The following is a 20,370-nucleotide window of genomic DNA, read 5'->3' on the forward strand; positions in this document are numbered from 1 at the left end:
ATGCAGTTAGACCCTGGATCACTCTTGGAGAAATACAAGCAGGACTGAGAGACTTTGACCCAAGCACTGTGAAGGGGGTGGGATGGGAATAGATGTGGAATGGGCCAGAGGAATAGTGGTTGGAGCTATACCCTCCTGGACCACCTTGTCTAAAATGTGGCTCTCCCATCCCCCTCTCCCACTGATACATTCTATAATCCTTCACTTTTCCTTTATTTTGTTTTATTTTTTGTAGATACAGGATCTCACTATGTTACCCAGACTTGTCTCAAATTCCTGACCTCAACCATCCTCACATCTTGCCCTCCCAAAGCACTAGGATTACAGGCATGAAGCACCATGCTCTCATCACCAACTCACATGCTGAACATTTGACTAGTTTATTTATTACCTGTTTCACTCTACTAGCGTGAGGGCTACATGAGGAAAGGGACTTTGTCTATGTCATTCACTGCTGTAGCCAAGTGTCTACAATGTGTAAGGTCATGGAAGCTTTTTCTGTTTTGGTTTGTAATTCTAATTTTGGGAAGCAGAAGATATGTGAGTGGACTCAGTGGCTGACAGGAAAAGGGAGAACAGTCTTGGTGTGCACAACAGTGACAGGGAGACCTAGACAGAGAGATGTCAGAGGACAGTTCCTGGAAGAGGCTGATGGAAAGGTGGGGCAACTGGGGAGGGTCTCTCTGGACATGAATTCCTTTGAAGCTGGCAGGGAGGGAGGAAGCGCCTGGGTGGAGAGGAATGCCTGAAGAACACCTCCTTGGCTTCCATATTCTTCATGAAGTGACAGGTGAGGGGCTTCCTGGGAAGAGAGGGCAGGAGGGGAGCAAATGTAGGCTGGTGATGGTGGGCCTGCAGCAGTGCCCCAAGGTGAAGGGGTGAATGCATTACTGAGGCTGGACCCTGGTCATGACCCTTGCCTTTGCCTCAAGACCCATTAAAAACCATCCTCCTCCAGTGAGGTTAGATCATGCCACTGCCCTCCAGCCTGGAGACAGAGTGAGACTCCGTCTCAAAAACAAAAACAAAAAAACAGCCTCCAGTCCCAATGTGCCCAGCTGGACCATGCGCTGCTTCCTGGATGTGCCACCATCACAACTGGAACACAAATCCTGAGTCACTGCCTCTAGAAAGCCTACCTGGATACAGTGCCCATCAGACTGGGCTCCTGCAGCACCTGGTCTGCCACTACTATGTGACTTGCCTCTGCCTGCCTCTTATCACAGGTGCCTGTGTTTTTACCTGCCTCAGTGAGGGCTATTGAGGACCGGGCCAGGCTGATCCATCTTAGGGGCTACAGCAGGTGCCAGCAATGGCTGGGCTGTGTCAGGGCTGGGCAGTAGGCAGCCCAGGTTCTCACGCTGGGCACTGGGTGCCCTTTGCGGGCTCAACTGGGCATGACCACTGCTTCTGAGTGGCCAGAAGATTCCTGGGAGAGGCCTGGTTATCTTGGGCTGACCCTCGCTCCCCAGTTCCTTCCTCCCTCCCTCCCTTGCTGAAACCCTTTTGCATGTCCTCAAAATCCTGCTCCAGCACCAGCAGCCCCCTGGTTTTCAGCAGCCTCAGGGAACTCTTCCTTTTCTTCCTTGCTGTAAGAGGTCCGATCCCCTGAAAACACTGCTGCCTTGCTGTCCTCTGCTCCAGCCCTTCCCTGAGCCTGAGCAGGATAGGTCCTCCTTGCTTCTCATTGCCTCCCTCTTTCAGCTCATCATCCTTCTCTCCCATAAAAATACATTCATGTGCCACGAAATGATGTTTCCATCAACCCAGACTGCATGTGCAGTGGTGGACCCATGAAACTATAATGGAGCCGAAAGACACTTACTGCCTAGCCCAGTGACATAACAATTGTAACGTTATGGCACAGTTACTTTAAAAACATATTTATTTAAAAAGATTTATAATTCTGTAGAAAAAGAAATATATATCTGGTAGTGTAGCCTAAGTGTCCAGTGTTTATAAAATCTACAGTAGTGCACAGTCATGCCCTACGACTTCACCTTCACTCACCACTCACTGACTCACCCAGAGAAGCTTCCAGCCCTGCACGTTCCATTCATGGTAAGTGTCCTAGACCGGTGCACCATGTCTAGGTACCATACTATATTTTTATATAGTGCAATACTATGTTTTTACTGTACTTTTCATGATATGTTTGGATGCACAAGTACTGACCATTGTGCTACAACTGCCAACAGTATTCACTGCAGTAACCTGTGCCCAGGTGTGCAGCCTGAGAGCAGTAGGCTGTGCCATAGAGCCTAGGTGTACAGTAGGTACAATATTGAGGTGTGTGTAAGCACACTCTGTGACGTTCTCCCAAAGAAAAATTACCCAAGGACACGGTGACACACGAAGGGAATCAGTATTGAAGCTCTTGCCCTCAGATTGCACCCTGGACCACATCCCTATGCAATGAAGACTTATCTCCCAGTTCATGGGCACTTTCTCCTGCTGAGGTGATGCCAACATGCACATAGAGAGTCCTCTTCATGCTCTGGCTCTTGGTCCCTCCACCCCTAGAGACCTTGTCTCCACCCTCCCTGAGTCACCCACTCCTACCTGTATATTCGTGTCCTTGTTACTGCAGAAACTGTAGCTACTCCAGATCCTCAATTTCAAACACCCTTTTTTGACCACCACTTTCCTTTTTCCCGCTGCCTCCCAACTCCAACACACTTCAATGACTCCAAATTTTCACTTTTGTGTCTCACTCACTTTCTTGTAAATTTCCCCTCCTCCCAGCTGAGACTATATGGTCCAGCCTGTCATCCACCCTCTCTAACACTCTCCACTCTCTTGCCCTACAATTGATTTTACTCCCACGGCAAAACTGCACTCTGCTGAAAACCAGCCACCCACTCCCTCTGCTCCTGCACTCAGGTGACTGAGCACAGCCAGAGAGAAACACACATGCATTTTGCTCTCATTTAATCATCAAGCCCAAACCCCCAGGTGGCCCTGGATGATGTCCTACAAACTCACTCATTTCCTGAGTCCATAAGTCTGCCAGACTTCTTTATTTGTTATCTTAATAAAAATATATATAATCTAAGCATGTTATGAATACCAACTGATTTAATTATCATAAAACTCTATGAATCTGTTCTATAATAATCACCATTTCACAGCTGAGGAGATGCTGGCACAGGAAGAGATGAAGTGACTTGCCCTGGAGCCCAGGCACCCAGCTCTGGAAGTGCTGCCCTGTCCCCAAGCAACAGTATTGTGCCTTCTCCTTCCTCCTTAAAACTCTAAAACCTTCCCCAGCCTTCCTTACACCTGCTGCCTTGCTTCCTATTTCAATTTGAAAATAGATGCAATAAAGAGAGAACCTTCCCTGGATCCCACCCCCACATCTCCCCAGCTGCTTGCCTCTGTGCTTCCTTCTCCACCTCTGCTTGATTGTAGCTGGAGTGTCTGCACTCATGTTAGGGGAGACTTTTCTCCATCATATCCAGAGCTCAACCCTCAGGTTCTTTCCTGAGTGTCCACTTTGCACACTGCCCGATTCCGCAATGCAGCTCTCCCACCCATCTCACACCCTGCATGCTTACTTATTCATCATCTGTTCTGCTCTACTACAGTGAGGGCTACACAGGGGTAGGGATTCTGGGTAACTTATTCACTGCAGATTTCAGCATCTGGAGGAGTACCTGGCACCTAGAAGGTGTTGGTATTCAATGAAGTCAGTCATTTTATATGTCAGGCTCTGGCCTGCTGCTGGGGACACTAGGGTGATTCAGACAGGTGCCTGCTTATACCAAGTTTACAGTCCCATAGGGGAGACAAACACATTGCCTGACAAATTTGCAGGCAGCCATTTATATTTTTCATCTTACAAAGCAGCCCTTATTGTACCTGAGAGGAAATGCACTCAAGCCGTGAGCTGTAGCCCCACCTCCCCTACTTCAGGATAGAAAGCCCCAGCCTCCAGCCCTTACATTCCTGGGCCTCCAGGGCTCCCTGGACTTTAGGAAACAGCTAGTAAGGGAGTCCAAGTCCACTTTGACTCAGAGCTGTGGGATGTCAACAAGGTGCTTCCCCTCTCTGGTCCTCAATGTCTTTGTCTATTCCAAGAGATGATGGTGCCAGCTCAGCAAGCTCCATGGGGCTGGGGCAAATAGGACAGGGAGGGTGACAATGCTTTGTGGACAGAGAGGAGGAATTCTGAGTGGCTACTAGAAAGGCACCATGTTTATTTGACAATTTCAAACATGGCAGAACTGCAGAACACAGACATCAAGACTCCCCTGTAATTCCATTTGGAATCTAAAGCTTAGATTTTGTTTTGTTTAAGCAGTGGCAAACATTATGTATAGATATAGATGTGGGATCATAAAATGCGTTTAAAATTTATTGATGTGGGATGACTTTGCCTATCAATATACAAGCATTTATTTTGTTTTAATAGCTGTGAAATATCCCACTGTATGAAGAGACTAAAATCTGTCCTTCTATTGTGGATATTTGGATTGATGAACCATTGGACCAAAACAGAGAGGGCAATCAAAGCATTTGACAGCCTGGCAGATCAAAGTGAGAGGTTCATTAGAGAAGACAGTAATGCTAAAAGGGGAAGAGAGCTAAGTGAATCTACCTGCCACAGTCAGAGCCCAGAATCCCACCACCCTAAGAGGCAGGAGACAACGTGGCTAAAAGGGCAGAGGCCCCCAGGGCTCCCAGCAGTGCCAGTTGCAAACTTGTCATCCCACCCTGTGTGTGGGCTTCCTATGCCCTGGACAGTCTTTCCTGAGGCAGAGGCTGTTTTAAGAGCTTAGAGCACCCATTCTACAGCAGATTTTCTTATGAATGAAGTCCCTGTTCTGTGCTCCTCACCTATCCTGGGCCGTTTTCCCAACTTGACTTTGGGTAGTGGGTGGATATAGGCCCCAGGTAAACACGAGGCCCCAGGTGGACATCAGGGCTCAATTGGACACACAGGCTCCAGGTGTATATCAGGCCCCAGGTATATACCATTTTCCTGGTACGTATTAGTAACCAAGGGGACACTGGAGTCCAGGTATACATCAAGCTCACATGTGGACACCCAGGCCTCATATGGACACCAGCCTACAGGTGAGCATCAGGCTGCAGGAGGATACCCAGGCCTTAGGTGGATATCAGGCTCTATAAGGACACCAGGCCTCATGTGGACATCAGGGCCTAATTTGGGACTCAGGTTCTATGAAGACACCTAGGCCTCAAGTAGCATCAGGGCCAAGGCAGATACTAGACTCCAGGTGGACATCAGGCCCTAGTTGGACACTAGGCCCTAGGTGGACACCTGGGACTCTGGTGACCATCAGGCCCCAGATTAACTCTAGGCCTTAGGTGAACATCTAATCCCAGTTGGATATCAGGCCCCAGGAGAACATCAGTCCCCTGATGTATATCAGCTTCCAAGTTGACATCAGGCCACAAGTGGACACTGGACTTGAGGTGTACATCAGGCCTCAGATGGACACCCAGGCCCCAGGTGTACACCAGGCTCAGGTGGAAATCAAGGCACAGGTAACACCATGCCCTAGGTGGTTACCTAGGCTTCAGGTAGACATCAGACCCCAGGAGGACACCTGGGTCTCAGGTGGTCATCAGGCCCTAGGTGGAAACTCAGGTCCCAGGTGCACATCACTCTCCAAGTGGACACACAGGCCCCATGGTGATACCCAGGTTCCAGGTGGGCACTGGGCCCCAGATGAACACCAGGCTCCGGGTAGATACCAGAACCTGGGTGGACACCCAGCTCTGAGGTGGATATCGGGCTCCAGGTGGACATCAAGCCTCGGGTAGATATCTAGTCCCCAGGTGGACATAAGGCCCCAGTTCGACACCAGACCCTGGGTGGATACCTAGGTCTCGGGTGGATGCATCTCCAGCTGAACATCAGGCTCCAGGTGGACACCCAGGCCCTAGGTGAACACTAGGTCTTAGGTGGACATTAGGCCCCAAGTGGACAACCAGGCCCCAGGTGGACACCCAGCCTTATCATGGACATCAGGCCCTATGTAGACGGCAGGTTAAAGGTGCATATGAGGCTCCCGATAAACACCAGTCCCCAGGGAGACCCTTGTCCCCAGGTGAACACCAGCACCCAGGAAGACATCCACCTCCACCTGCACATCATTCCCCAGGTGTATACCTAGGCCCTATGGGAGCATCAGGCCCCAAGTGAGTACACAGATCCCTGGTGGCCATTAGGCACCAGGTTGACACCCAGGGCTTAAGTGGACATGAGGCCCCAGATGAATGCTAGTCCCCAGGTGGATAAATAGGCCCCAGGCATACATCAGGTCTGAGGTCTATACTCACTCTTCAGGTGGACACTAGGCCCCATGCAGACACCAGACCCCAGATGGATACCAGGCCCTATGCAGACACCAGTCTGCAGGTGGACCGCAGGCCCCAAGAAGACATTATGCCCTGGGTTGACACCTAGTCTTCAGGGGAACACTAGGCCACAAGTGGTTCCCTATGCCCCCGGTGGACATCAAGCCTTAGTGGAATTCCTAGTCACCAACTGAACATCAGGCTGCAGGTGGATGCCCAGGCTCTAGGTGAATACCAGGTCCCACATGGACATTCAGCCCCAGGTGAACATCAAGCCCCAAGTGAATACCTAGGTTCCTGGTGAACATCAGGACCCAGGTGGCACTCAGGCCCTACACTCAGGCCGTAGGAAATCAGAACATATGTGGACACTCAGGGCCCAGGTGGCTATCAGGCCCCAGGTTTATATCACTTTCCTGGTAGACATCAGTACCCAGGTAGATACTGGACTTCAGGTATACATCAGGTTCCTAGGTGGACACCCAGGCCCCAGGTGGACACCAGCCTGCAAGTGGACATCAGACCACAGGAGGACACCCAGGACCCAGATAGATATCAGTCTCCAGAAGAACACCCAGGCCTCAGGTGGACATCAGGTCCCAGGTTAATTCCAGACCCCATATGGAACTCGGGCCCCACCTGGACACAAGTCCCTAGGTAGATACATAGGCCCTGTAGGCCCTGGGGAACATCAGGCCTTAGGTGAAGTTCTAGGCTACAGGTGGACATCTTGCTCCAGTTGGATATCTGGTCCCAAGTGGATATCAGTCTTCAGGTGGACACAAAGTCCCAAGTTGGACATCAGGCACCAGGAGGACTTTAGTCCTCTGGTGAACACCAGCTCCCAGGTTGACACCAGGCTACAAGTTGACACCTAGGGCCCAGATGGTCATGTGACCCCATATGAACACTAGTCCCCAGTCAGCTAGGGCCTGGGTCCACCTGGAGCCTGATGCTTAGCTAGAAACTGGATATCCACCTGAGGCCTAGGTATCTACCCAGGGACTGTTGTCAAAGTGGGGCCTGATATCTACCTGGGGACTAGGTATGCACCTGGGGCTTGATATCCACCTCGAGCCAGATGACCTTCTGGAGTCTGATGTCCACCACAGACCTGAGTGTCCATCTGGGGCCTGGTGTTGATTTGGATTCCAGTGTCTACCTGGAACCTGGGGTCATGTTGTTCACTTGGAGCCTGGAGTTTTCACCTGGGGCCTGGTAGACATCTGGCCCCAGTAAACATCAGCCTGGGGCCTGGTTGTCCACTTAGAGCCTGGAGTTTTCACCTAGGGCCTGAAGATCACCAGGGACCCAGGTGTCCAGCTGGGACACCAGACTCCAGGTGTACGCCCAGGCTCCAGGGTACAACAGGCCCCAAAAGAACTCTAGGCCATATTAAACATCAAGTCTCAGGTGGATGCCCAGGCCCCATGTGTATACCAGGCCCCAGGTAGACAGTGGACGCCAGCTGAACATCAGCCCCAAGGTTGACACCCACACTACAGGTGGATATCAGGCCCCAGGTGAATACCTATGCTTCAGGTGTGCATCAGTCCCCAGGTGAACATAAGGCCACAGATAGACATCAGGCTTCAGGTGCACATCTGGCTCCAGGTAAACATCAGGCCTTAGGTGGATACCCAATCCCCAGGTGGACATCAGAGACCAGGTTGACACAAAACAATCCCAGTGGGTATCATGTCCCAGTGGACATTCAGGCTCCAGGTAAACACACCAGCCCCACCGTAACCGTAACCACCGTAACGAGAAATAGTAGATCTAAGTACCATCATGCTCCTTGCTCACAAAAGGATGCTTAGCTATTTTATTCAAAATACAACTCCATTCATCACTCTAAGCAGCGATGTGTAGAAAGGAAAAGAAAAATAAACCAGGCCTCAAGGAATCCATCCAAAATGAGGTAGATATTATAAGGGACAGAAATCCCCAAATGAAATGTTATAGTTGACATAGAATAGTCTTTAAAACCCATTAATTTTCTCGCACATTTGATACAGAGCATTATTTCCAGAGACTGAACCTAGAAAGAATTGCTTAAGACTAGAAGTCTTGTTCCAGCCTAGATTCCACACTGTTGAACATCTATACTTAGTACACCACATTATACATAGCACTGACATGACCTGTGTGCATTTAATTTTCTAATACTTGTTCATCTCTGGCATACTTTTTATATATATATAACCTATATAATGTACATACATACAAGTACACACACACACAAAGTATATAAGGGTAGGATAGTATAATTGTGCAGTAACGTTTCTTGTGAAAGTGGTGGAAAGTGAATTGCGTTGGCGACATGCTGGAATGTGCTTCCATTGGCAGAAGTAAGGCTTTCAAAACTAGTCGTTTTCATTTTTCTTTAGCAACTGGGAATATTAATAATTGAAGATGTGTTGGTATAAAAATAATCATAATAATCACAATGAAGTGGTGTTAATAATTATATCACAAGATATAATAAACATTATAGATATTATAAGATGTCAAAAAAAGAAGATGTCATAAAATCTTTGAGATGATTGACACGTTAAATGCGGCCTCCTGTTCCGCCCTGGGGCGCCACTCTCGTTGGGTTCTTGGCGGTGCTCACCCTACTTCACCTGCTCAGCCTAGGCTCCTGCGCCCCAGGAGTCGCGCCATGGGAGCGAAGACCTTGCCTCGGCCCTAGACAAGGACAATGAGGAGGGGGTGCACGTGGAGTCCCCGCGGAGAGGCTGGACGCCGGGCAGGAGCCTTTGCGGGGGTGCACAGCCTCCTCTGGAAGCCCTGGTCGCTGCCCAGTGCCTGCTGCGCCCTGCGAGCTCCGCGGCGGTGGACCCAGGCCTGCGCTGCCGGCTCTCGGCCCCGCCTGCGGAGCCTCTGCCCTTTGTCTTGCCCCTGGGGCCCGGGCCTCAGCTGGCCCGGGGTTCCTGATGTTAGCTGACGATGGGCTGGCCTCTGGGACTGGGTCGTGGGCCTCGTGCAGTGGCCGCCGCGTCACCAGCGCCAGACCTCCCCGAGGTGCTGCTGGCGATGCGGGAGGCCCGGGCTCGGGGTCTGCTGGGCCCCCTGGCGCTGCGAACCCCGTCACCTTCCATCGCGGCCACCATGCTGCCCGCTGGTCAGCCCAGGTCTGCAGCCTTCCTGGGACCCCTCAGGCCCCAAGGAAGCCGCTTGCGACACCAGGGCCGCCTGAACTTCCGCCAGGGCTGCGCCGCCCAAGTGGCTCCAGCCAGCCAGCCCTGGCCCATGAATGAGACTTTCCGCTCCCCGAGAAGATCGCCCTCGGCAGGCATACACGGCCATGGAGGATGCAGCGGATACCTTCCAAAGTTTGTGGACACTCTTCTGCCACAACAAAAGTTTCGCCATCAGCTGCGATGCCGACTGGGGCGCAGAGACGCCTCCGGGAGTTGGACCAGGCAGTGCCTTTGCTGGGCATCCGCAGTGCTGACCACCCCAAGTGCAGATCCCCACTTCGTGTTCCTCCTACTCCACGTTCCGCATCCAAAGTTCTCTCACCATTTCTAAGCAGGAGAAATCAAAAGAAACTGAAATCAGAAAGAAAGAGAGAGAGAGAAAGCCATGATCAAAAAAAGAGCAAAACCTTTTGGAAAGCATAAAACGCCCCAAAGCCAAAAACTAATTCTTATCTCTTTTAAACCTTCTGCACTTCTCCAATGATGAATGATTTATTTTTTTTAACCACTGGCAATTCATAATTATTAACTTCTCTGGCATTAATGAATAGAAGTTGAATCACATGTGGTAGTATAATTTGTATTATATGAAGTTTTCCATATTTTAAAAAATAATTGTCCAGTTTTTCTCCATGGATTAACAATTAATGGAAAATTTTCAACATTGCTGTGTTAATGTCTCCTGAGATAATTAGATGTGAGTAATTTTTATAAACAGAATTTCCTGGGTGGAATTTCTCATCTTCAGGAGCTCCATAAATAACAATATCCCAAGAGAACTGTGAATTTGGGAACCGAAAGAACTGAGTCCCAACTTGTCCAGCCTGGAAGCTTTTGGGTGATCACTCTTGCAGGTGACTTCACTGCCTTCTGTTGAAGGGCCAGTGAGAGCCTGGGGGTTTCAACCTGCAAGAGCCTTACCATTTTAGGGTTGGCATTAACAATGAGGAAAAGGCATACTTTTTTGATATTCTCCGTATGTAATAAAATAGTTACCAAAACAAAGCAAAGTGTGAGTGGTGACTATTGAGAGGACCCTTTCTATCTTTGCTGGATTCCCAGAGATTTCTGGGTTTCTTTTGGAGTCAATAGTATTTCCATGTTAATTCTGAGCTCTTAAAACCCACAATGTGAGTTGCAGCCAGTGACTAGAGTTGCAGCCAGTGACCAGTGTTGCAGCTTGTTAAACTGATCACTGGTGGTAGAGCCTTTTCATTCTGCTCACTTCTTAAAAGGTCAGCTTGGTCAGAGATTAGTGCTATCCTGCCACAAAGAAGCAGTTAGGAATCAAGTAAAGGAGTCAGCTAAAAGCGTAATTACGAAGTAGTGAGGTCACAGCTAGATGGTTGTTGATCTCATTTTCTCTCTGCTGCTGATTTCAAGGCTTTATACTGTGTTTTGATGTAACATAGAATGTATACTATGAAGGACAAACAGTCTGTTAGCTTCTTGGAGCTATACTCCGTTACTGGAGCAGGGGACAATTTGAAGGACTTTATTACTTAGACAGTTTAATCTGCCTTTGGCTAGGATAAACTTCAAGTTCCAAGGGCTGGGTTCAGTTGTTATGCAAATTTAGATTGTTGCGGTAAAATTTCCAAAAAAAAAAGGATAGGACTCTTTAGATGAAATAAGAATTTAACTGTATTTGAACCCTGTTGAAGGCCAGACAAGTTTAGGCAAAATCCCATGACTGATGAGTCCCTTTAAATTCCAACATATAATCGATGTTGGTAAATATGATACGTGCACTGGAAAAGGACGTGTATTCAGTAGTCGTTGAGTGTCCCGTTCTGTATATGTCAGTTTATGTCAAGTTTGTTCATTGTGTTCATCAAATCTCCCTTTCTCTTATGGATTTTTTTCTGTTGGTTCCATCGGTAATTGAAAGGTATGTTAAAATCTATATTGTAGATTAGTCCATGTTTCTTTTAGTTATATCAGTTTCTGTAGTAAACAATGCGAAGGGATATTTTATATTTAGACATATTTAAAATTGGCATACTTTTCTGGTGACTGACATCGTAAAATCTTTTTTATCTTAGCAATATTTCTTGGCTTAAGTCTAAACTGTCAATAATAACATAGCAACATGAGCTTTGTGCTGATTAGTGTTTGCAGGCATGTTTTCCATTGTTTTACTTCCAAATGTCTGGATTCTTGTATTCAGATAAATTAATTAAAACATAAAAATTAAATATAATATAAAACATTAAAAAGTGAATATTCTAAAAATCCAGCCAGAGATGTTTCACTTTTAATTGAAGTGTTTAGGACCACGGCTCTCACACTGTGTGCTAAGGTGCCCTGAGATGCTGTGTTTAACTGACAGGGGCAGCAGCAGATAGCGTGTGAGTATGTGTATGTGTGTGTGTGTGTTTGAGATGGGGGTCTCACTCTGTCCCCCAGGCTGGAGTGGAGTGGTGAGGTCTAGGCTCACTGCAGCCTCTGCCTCCGTGAGTAGCTGGGACAACAGGCAAGCACCACCATGCCTGGCTAAGTTTTATGTAATTTTAGTAGAGATGGGGTTTTGCCATGTTGCCCAGGCTGTATATTTTTGAGGGAAACAAAGCAACATTTGCTGGAGACCTTAAGAACTACTAGCCTGAGGCAGTTCATAGTTTCAAAAGTAGTTAGAAGTGCATTTCTTTACCTTTAAGGTGGATGTTGTTAATTACCGTGATGAAAGGAAGTATTGTGCTAAAGTCAGTGTGGAATAGGAATAAGGTCCAGTGGTTGAGATCCAGTCCGATTTTAAGATTTGAAAAGTTGTGCTGTGTGCCCAACAGGCACACACATCCCATTAGTAAGTAAATTGTGCTTTTTTAAGAAAGAAACAAAAATATTGTTTCTACTTCCATTGCACGTTATTTTTTATATGTACTTGCAAATCCATCACCAAAATAAAAATAATGAACATATCCAGCACTCATAAAAGTTTCCCCTTGCCCTTTTATAATCCCAAACTTTCTGTATCTTCCTACCTTACCACTCTCCCTGACAATCACCAATCTGTCACTATAAAATAGTTTGCCTTGTCTAGACATTTATATAAATGAAGTGTAGTATGGACTCTTTTTTGGAGGGGTCTGGCATCTTTCACACAGCATAATTATTTTGAGATTCAGCTGTATTGCAGGCATCAATGGGTCATTAATTTTATTACTGAGTAGTATTCTATTGTGCAGATCAGTCACAACTTATATATCCATTTGCCTGTTGGTGAGTTTTTGCATTGCTTCCAGTTAGGGACTTACACAAATACATTTGCAATGAACATTCATGTACATAAGTTCTTATAACTTTGAGTAAATATTAGGAGTGTAATAGCTAATAGGTTTAGGTTTAGTTTTAATAGACCATCAAAATGTTTGCCAAAATGGTTGTACCATTTTATACTTTTATCAGCAGTATATAAGAATTCCACACTCTTGCCAACACTTTGTATGGGCCTTCTTTTAAAATTTTAGACATTTTCATGTGTGTACAATAGAATTTTATTGTGGTTCCATAATGCCTAGTAATATGTAGTATCTCTTTATGTACTTACATGCCATCTGTATATATTTGGTAAAGTGTATGTTCACATTTTTTTTGCTTCTTCCTTTTTTGTTTTTTTCTTTGCTTATTTTCTCATTATTAAATTTTAATTATTTTTTATATACTCTGGATTCAAATCCCTTATTAGATATGAGACTTGCCAGTATTTTCCCCTTGAGTTTTCTTTTTTGTTCTCATAACACTATCTTTCAAACAGCAGATGCTCTTAATATTGATGGGGTCCAATTTATTAATTGTTCTTGTGCATTTGGTTTTTGGGGCTTCATCTAAGACATTTTTGATTAATTGAATATTACAAAGATTTTTTTTCTGTATTTTCATCTAAAAGTTCAAAGCTTTTAATACTTTATTTTATATTTAAGTCAATGGTCCTATAAGTGACAGAGCTTTAACCCAAGTCACTGTCATGCATAGCTGGACCCAGAGGCTTATATAAAATCGTCAAGAAATGTTCTCCTTCTTTCTCTCGACACTTTTCCTTTTGTTTTAGCCTCATTTTTTCCTTCTGAAGATGACTCTCTTCTCTCTCTGTAGCAAGCGATAGTGTGACAAATAACCCACTTTACTTTGTCCTCACAGACCACAGTGGTAGAAAAAGCAAGAGTCCTTCCTGATGATTCCAAAAAAAAAGTACTGAAACAGTTGCTATGATCCAAGGGTAGAGTCTTTTGCCAGAGCTGGGCATCATGATCACCTCTGGGGCTGGGGCTGGTAGGTTGGGTCAGGCCCAGTTGGTGCTCATTGAAATGGTCCTCAAAGAAAAGGGGGGCTCTCAAGAGGAGAGTTGCTGAACAACCCACCAAAAAATAGCCACTGTGTACATACCTACAATTCCTTGCCATTTTATAAGCAACTGGTTGGGTGGAAAATGACTAGAAATTCAGTTGTCATTAACTTTCCTTTATAATGTCAGTAGAATGAGCCATACATTTCACATGTTGTGGGTTATGTCCATGATAGTCATTTCTGTATATTAAGTATCAATTTGAAGTATCATCTGAAGAAATACACTATTTTGTGATGTTATCCTTAAATTAATATTTTTAGGATAAAGAATTATAGGATGAAAGAAAAGTCTAGGATAGAAACAAAAGAATAGGGAAAATGGGAGCATGGATATACTGCAGAAAATGGCCAAACAGGAAAAGTACTTGTGAGAGGTATTGAAGTACATAATTGATATCACATAGACCTCCAGGAAATTACAACTACTGGCATAAGAACAAACTATCTGAATAGTCTTTGCTAATACTGAGTCTTTTCTGCTTGCAAAAGAAGTAAGAATGGTAAGGAATTGGGACATTGTTCAGATAGGCCTGAATGCATTTATTCATTTACCTGTTGATGGGGTTTGGGGGTATTAATGAAGGATGTTAATAAATAATAATGGGCATGTTAGGTAATCATAATTGATTTGTCCATTTGGTCTGAAGAAAATTTTGCCTACCTTCTCTTTTGTCGAGGGATTCATTTTTAATGTCATGTTGGATTCTATGGCTTACTGAATGTGTAATTGCCTATTTATGGATTCTGAAGAATTTTATAAAATGTATTTGCCAAACATTTTGAAAACTTAGAACTTCTCCAAGGAAGAAGTTCTTTAGTGCTTAGTGCTGCCCTGACAAATATGGTAGCCACAGCCATGTGAATATTGAGCACTTGAAATATGGCTAGGCTGGACTGAGATGTGCTGTCAGGGTAAAACACACACCAGATTTTGAAGACTTGGTAGGAAATAAAATTAAACATATCTAATTAATAACTTTTATATTGGTTAGACATTGAAATAATATTTTGTATATATTTTACATATAAATATACATTCATGTGTATGTGTAATTAATATCTTCATATGAAACACTTCTCAATTACAATTGGAAGAATGATGACTTTGTGGTGGAGAAATCTGGCACAAACTTGATCATGTGCCTTCTGCTGTGGTGTCCTAGGAAGACCACAGCAGTATTTCTGTGGTTTTCTTGTGAAAGATACATGACCTAAGTCTGGATGTGGAAACACATCAGATGGAAAAAGACGAACACATCCTTTATAAATGCTTATGCTCTTTAAAACTCTTAAGGTTATGAAAAATAGGGCAAAACAGAGGAACTGTTTGAAGTTGAAGGAGCTTAAGAGACATGACAATTAATGCAATGGGAAATCCTGGATTGGATCCTGGATTACAAAGTTCAAAAAAAAATGTATTTAGGGCACAACTGAGAAAATTTGGATGAGATTATAGCATCTGTTGATTGGACAGCAGTGTTGGGTGAATGCTGATATCCTGATATGGATGATTATGTTCTGGTTATGAGAACTTTTCCCAGATTCCTCATTGTTTGCCCAGTGGGTTCACGGACAATGTGGCGATGGTAGCAGGAGAAGATGCTACATGTTTCCAATAACATGAACTTCCCTGCAGCAGTGCTGCCTACTGCCAAGATGAGTGCCCTGACTGCCGACAATGAGCAATGCTGAGACCCTGGAAAGAGGAACTGCCTTGCCTAGACCAGACAGATTTCTGGTAATGTTGTAATAATATTTTCTCCTTTCCTTCATGGAAGTGGTAAAGAATTGCCGTCGCTGGAATAGATGCATATCGGAATATGGACTCTGCTTCATATGCTTCTCATAGCATCAAATTATTTACATTTTCTGAGTTCTTATTCTCTGCTATCATACAATTACTACTGATGATGGAGCTTATTTTACAAAAAAAGAAGTGATGCGATGGGCTTCAGCCCATATTTATTGGTCTTGTGACATCCCACATCACCCAGAGGAACATGACCTCACAAGAATCAGTTACTTCACCAACTGTGAGACCCTGAGGGGCTGGGTTTCTATCCTACGAGATGTGTTAGATGCCCTGACCCAAGAGCCCTCCTACCCAGAATGCATGGTTCCATGAAGCAAGGATCATTGTGATGGTGGTGATGATGATGGTGAGGATGGTGATGGTGAAGGTGGAGGTGGTGATAATGAAGTGGTAGTTATGTTGAGGATGATGAAGTTGAACATGGTGATGGTGAGAATGGTGATGGTGGTGATTGTGATGGTGATGATAAGGATGGTGATGGTGAAGGTGGTGATGATAACAGTGATAGTTATGGTGAGGATAATAGTGATGATGATGAGGATGATGGTGGTGAGAATGGTGATAGTGACGATGATAGTGATGGTAATGCTGATAATTATTATGATTATGAGGATGGGGAGGGTGACAATAATTATTATGGTGAGGATGGTGATGGTGAAGGTGGTGATAATGATAGTGATAGTTATGGTGAAGATGCTGGTGTTGATGATGGTGAGAATGGTGAGGGTAAGAATGGTGATGGCGATGATGATAGTGTTGGTGATTGTAAGGATGGTGATGGCGATCATGGTGATGATGATAATGGTGCTGACTGGGCTATGAGGTAATGGAGGCAGAAAAGTGGCAGTTTCTAGGAAGTATAGAGCCAGCTGGGAACTGCAAGGCAACCTTAGTGGGGGTGGAAGATGTCGGGCCTCTGCCTCATTTCTAGACATCTGGGGAAAGCTCACCCCTCACAGTAGTTTCAGGAACCCCTCCATCCAGCATTTCCTTCTCGCAATCAGCATGGAGCTTTTGGGGTGCAGAGAAGTGTCTTCTATTCACTGCACTCTGTGGGAAGGGAAAAGGGGGAGTGGTATTTATGAACCCAGTATAATACTGTAGGGTCTCATCTAATATATTTTGGGAGAATTTTCAGCTGAAGAGAGCAAGCCTCAGAGAAGTCAGGTAACTTTATCTTCAATAGCATCCAGTTGTGATTTATTGAGCAGTTACTATGTGCCAGGCAACATGCTGGGTGGTTCCTTATATGTTATCTCATGAAATCCTACAGCAACACAAGACAGGCATAACTACCCCATTATAAAAACTGTGGTAAAATAAACTAAAATTTACTGTCTAACTATGTTTAAGTTTACATTTCAGTGGCACTAAATACATTCACAATGTTGTGCAACCAATTTCCAGAATGCTTTTCATCTTGTAAAACTACAATTCTGTAACTCATTTAAAAACAACTTCTCAATCACCACCCTCCCCAGGACCTGGTAGCAACCATTCTCCTGTCTGTCTCTATGGATTTGACTACTCTAGGTGCCTTGGAAAAGTGGAATAATACAGCACTTGTCTTTTTGGTCTGGCTTATTTTGCTCAGTCTAATGTCCTCAAGGTTCATTCTTGATGCAGCAGGCATCAGAATCTCCTTCCTTTTCAAGGCTGAACACTATTCCACTGTACGAATAGTCAGCATTTTGTTGATCTGTCCATCCATCCATGGACACTTGGGTTACTTCCACCTTTTTGTTATTGTGGATGATGCTGCTCTGAACATGGTTGTGCAAGTATCTCTTCCAGGCTAGCCCCATTATACAGAAGAGCATAGAGAGATTCTGGGAGGAGGGATGACCTGCCCGGGGCCTTTGGTGAGGTCCTGGTGGAGGATCTCCCAGACCTCAAATGCAGAGCTCCTCTCCTCACCTCACTGCCTTTCTCAGGACCTGCCTCCTGCCCCACCACACAGTGCCCACTCCCTAGTACTAGACTTGCTAAGGCCTCTTGATCCCTGAAAATTCAGGGACAGGGACTGGTGGGCACAACTACAGTCACTCACTTCTCTGTTACCTACTGCAGATTCTGTGCCAAACAATACATGATAATGACCTGCTTTCCACTCTTTCACCAGATGTGGATGAGGCGCCTATTGCATGCCAGGCATGTGTGGTCACTGGACAGAGACCCCTGGGAAATGAGAAGATGTGAGCTCCTCAAGGCCAGGGGCAGCCCTTTCACTTGCCGCTACTCTGTGAGGGATGGAGGGGAACCCTGAAGCATTGGAGAAGTGCATGAGTGACCTAGCTCAGATGATGATATCATAATAACCCTGTTTATTATCACCTACCATGTGCCAGGCATTGTGCGAAGTACTTTGCACACATTACCTGCTGTAAAGCTCAGAGACAACTGTAGGAGTGAATCTGTTATACCTCCCACTTTACAGGGGAGGAAACTGATGCCCAGAGTGGTGAACCAGTCTTCCCCAGGCCTTGCAGCTAGTCTCTTGGATGCAAATCCAGGCGGTCTGACTCAGAGATCCCCTCATCCTCTTGGTTTTTGCCCCTGCAGCCCTCTGGCCTGTCCCCAGAGCCCTGTACCCTGGGCCACCCCGAAGATGACTGGACATGGGCTTCAGCAAAGGCAGCAACCCCAGCACATCTCCATTTGATAGGGAGGAACCTCAGGCCCACCACAGGAGCCCTGGGCTGCAGGTGGTGTAGGTGCTGGCTGAACCACAATGCACCCATGTTGGAGGATGCACCCTAGGATGGGAAGCAGCAGGAGGTCTCCCTGCCCAACAACTGGTAGTGGTACCTGAGAACAAAGGAGGAGAAGGAGGCTTTGAACACAGGTGTGGAGAAGCCCAAGGAGGAAGAAGAAGACTTGGACTATGGACTGCTGGATGGCCTCAAGGATCCACTCCCAGAAAAGCAACTTTGAGACTTATACCCAGGGCTGAGATGAAAGTGCTCCCTATTTTCTATCCTGGAACTGCTGCAAACCTCGGTGTGACATCACAGGGCCTCATTTCCCTATTTGTAAAATGGGATTATATAGGGGTTCCAATGAGACACTGGACCGAGTGCATTTTGAGAATTGTAAAAAATGTACAGTGAGGGAATAATTATTATCAATGGACCATTGCTCTTCCAATAGTTAGTATTCTTTAGCAAATATTTGAAGGTAAAATATGATTTGTTGAGGAGGTTTGCAGCAGCTGAGACCCTCAAGAGTCTTTTCTGTCTCCGTTCAAAGCTGGCCTCTGACAGGGACCTTCTTGGTGCCACCCCTGGGCCTCTCATCCTTTGTGCAGGCTTCTCAGGGTTCTTATTTCTATTGCATCTTGTGGTTCCCTAGTGGATGGTGTGCTCCATCTTCACTCAGAGCTAACTGCATCTTCTCCAGGCCCATGTCCCTTGTGCAGCACCCACTGCTCCCTCACCAGGATTCAAACCTTCTGTGACTGAGCTCTGCTGACCTCCCTCATTCTTTCTGCTCCTCCAGTTCCATGCCTGTGCCCCTCAATCCCGTGGCTCACACTCTCACCCAAGCTGTTCTCCATCGGGATTTCCTTGGCTCCCTTTTCTGCTCGGCAAATTTGTGTTCATCCTTCCAAGCCCTGCACAGATGTCCTCCTCTCAAAGCTCTCCCTGAGGTCACAGAGTCCAGGAACAAGGTAGTCCTTTCTCCTCTGCTGCCTCTGGGTTTTGTGCCTTTATCACTTTGGTGTGACTGCTTGCCTCTTGCTGAAGGGAGGCATTTTGGCTTTACTCACCTCAGTATCTCCTGGGTCCAGCTGGGTGTCTGGCCTGGCCCAGAATCGGTGCTCATCGAGGGTGTATAGAACTCACAAGGACCAAGGAATGTCTTGCAAATAATACCACCCTCCCACACTTCTCCAATGTTTACTTTCCAAGCTCCTTTATTCTTTGACATTCAAATTTCTAAATGGCCTGTATGTATTTACAAAGCCTGGGAAAACGCCTTCAGAGGACAAACACACCCTACCGGCAGAATGTATTTGCATTGACTAGGATTATGGATGAAATTCAGCTTTCTGGAAAATGAATCATTTGGCATTGGCTGAGTATCTGCTCTGTGCCAGATACTAAGCTGTGATCTCTAGAAAGAGACATGAACTACTGACACAGTTGTTGACCCTGAAGAGCTCAGAATCCAGTGAGCTTGATTTCTTGTAAGTTAGAGACCGAGTTCAGAGCAGAAGCTCAGGCAGGAGGAGAGAAGTAAAATGGACATACCAGAGGCAGTGACAGCCACACAGCTGTCTGGGGACACTGAGTGCAGCAACAAATAGCTTAGGCTGCTTTGGCAGCCCAGGAAGGTATCACGGTTTGCTATTGCAGCATCTCACTGATGCATTTGTTATGCTGATCTCTGCAAAGCCCCTCTGTGCCCCAGCCCAGGATGGTGGCAGCCATGCTGTGGAGAAAAGGGTAGTGACCAGGACCACAGGCTCAGAGCTTGCACCCTGGACCACCTGGGAATGGGAGCTCTTCACATGTTCTCTGCCTCTGTGTTCAGGTTGGGGGTCCTGGCCAAGGAAGGGAGATGACCCCCATGCTGAGTCAAAGGGACACACTCCCGGGAACAGACTATCTTTTCTTTCTGGGTAATTTCTGCCTGTGCAGTGAATGGTGAAACCAGACACATCCTCTCTGT

This window comes from Pongo abelii, chromosome 19, assembly GCF_028885655.2.
Source record: "Pongo abelii isolate AG06213 chromosome 19, NHGRI_mPonAbe1-v2.0_pri, whole genome shotgun sequence".
Taxonomy (NCBI): Eukaryota; Metazoa; Chordata; class Mammalia; order Primates; family Hominidae; genus Pongo; species Pongo abelii.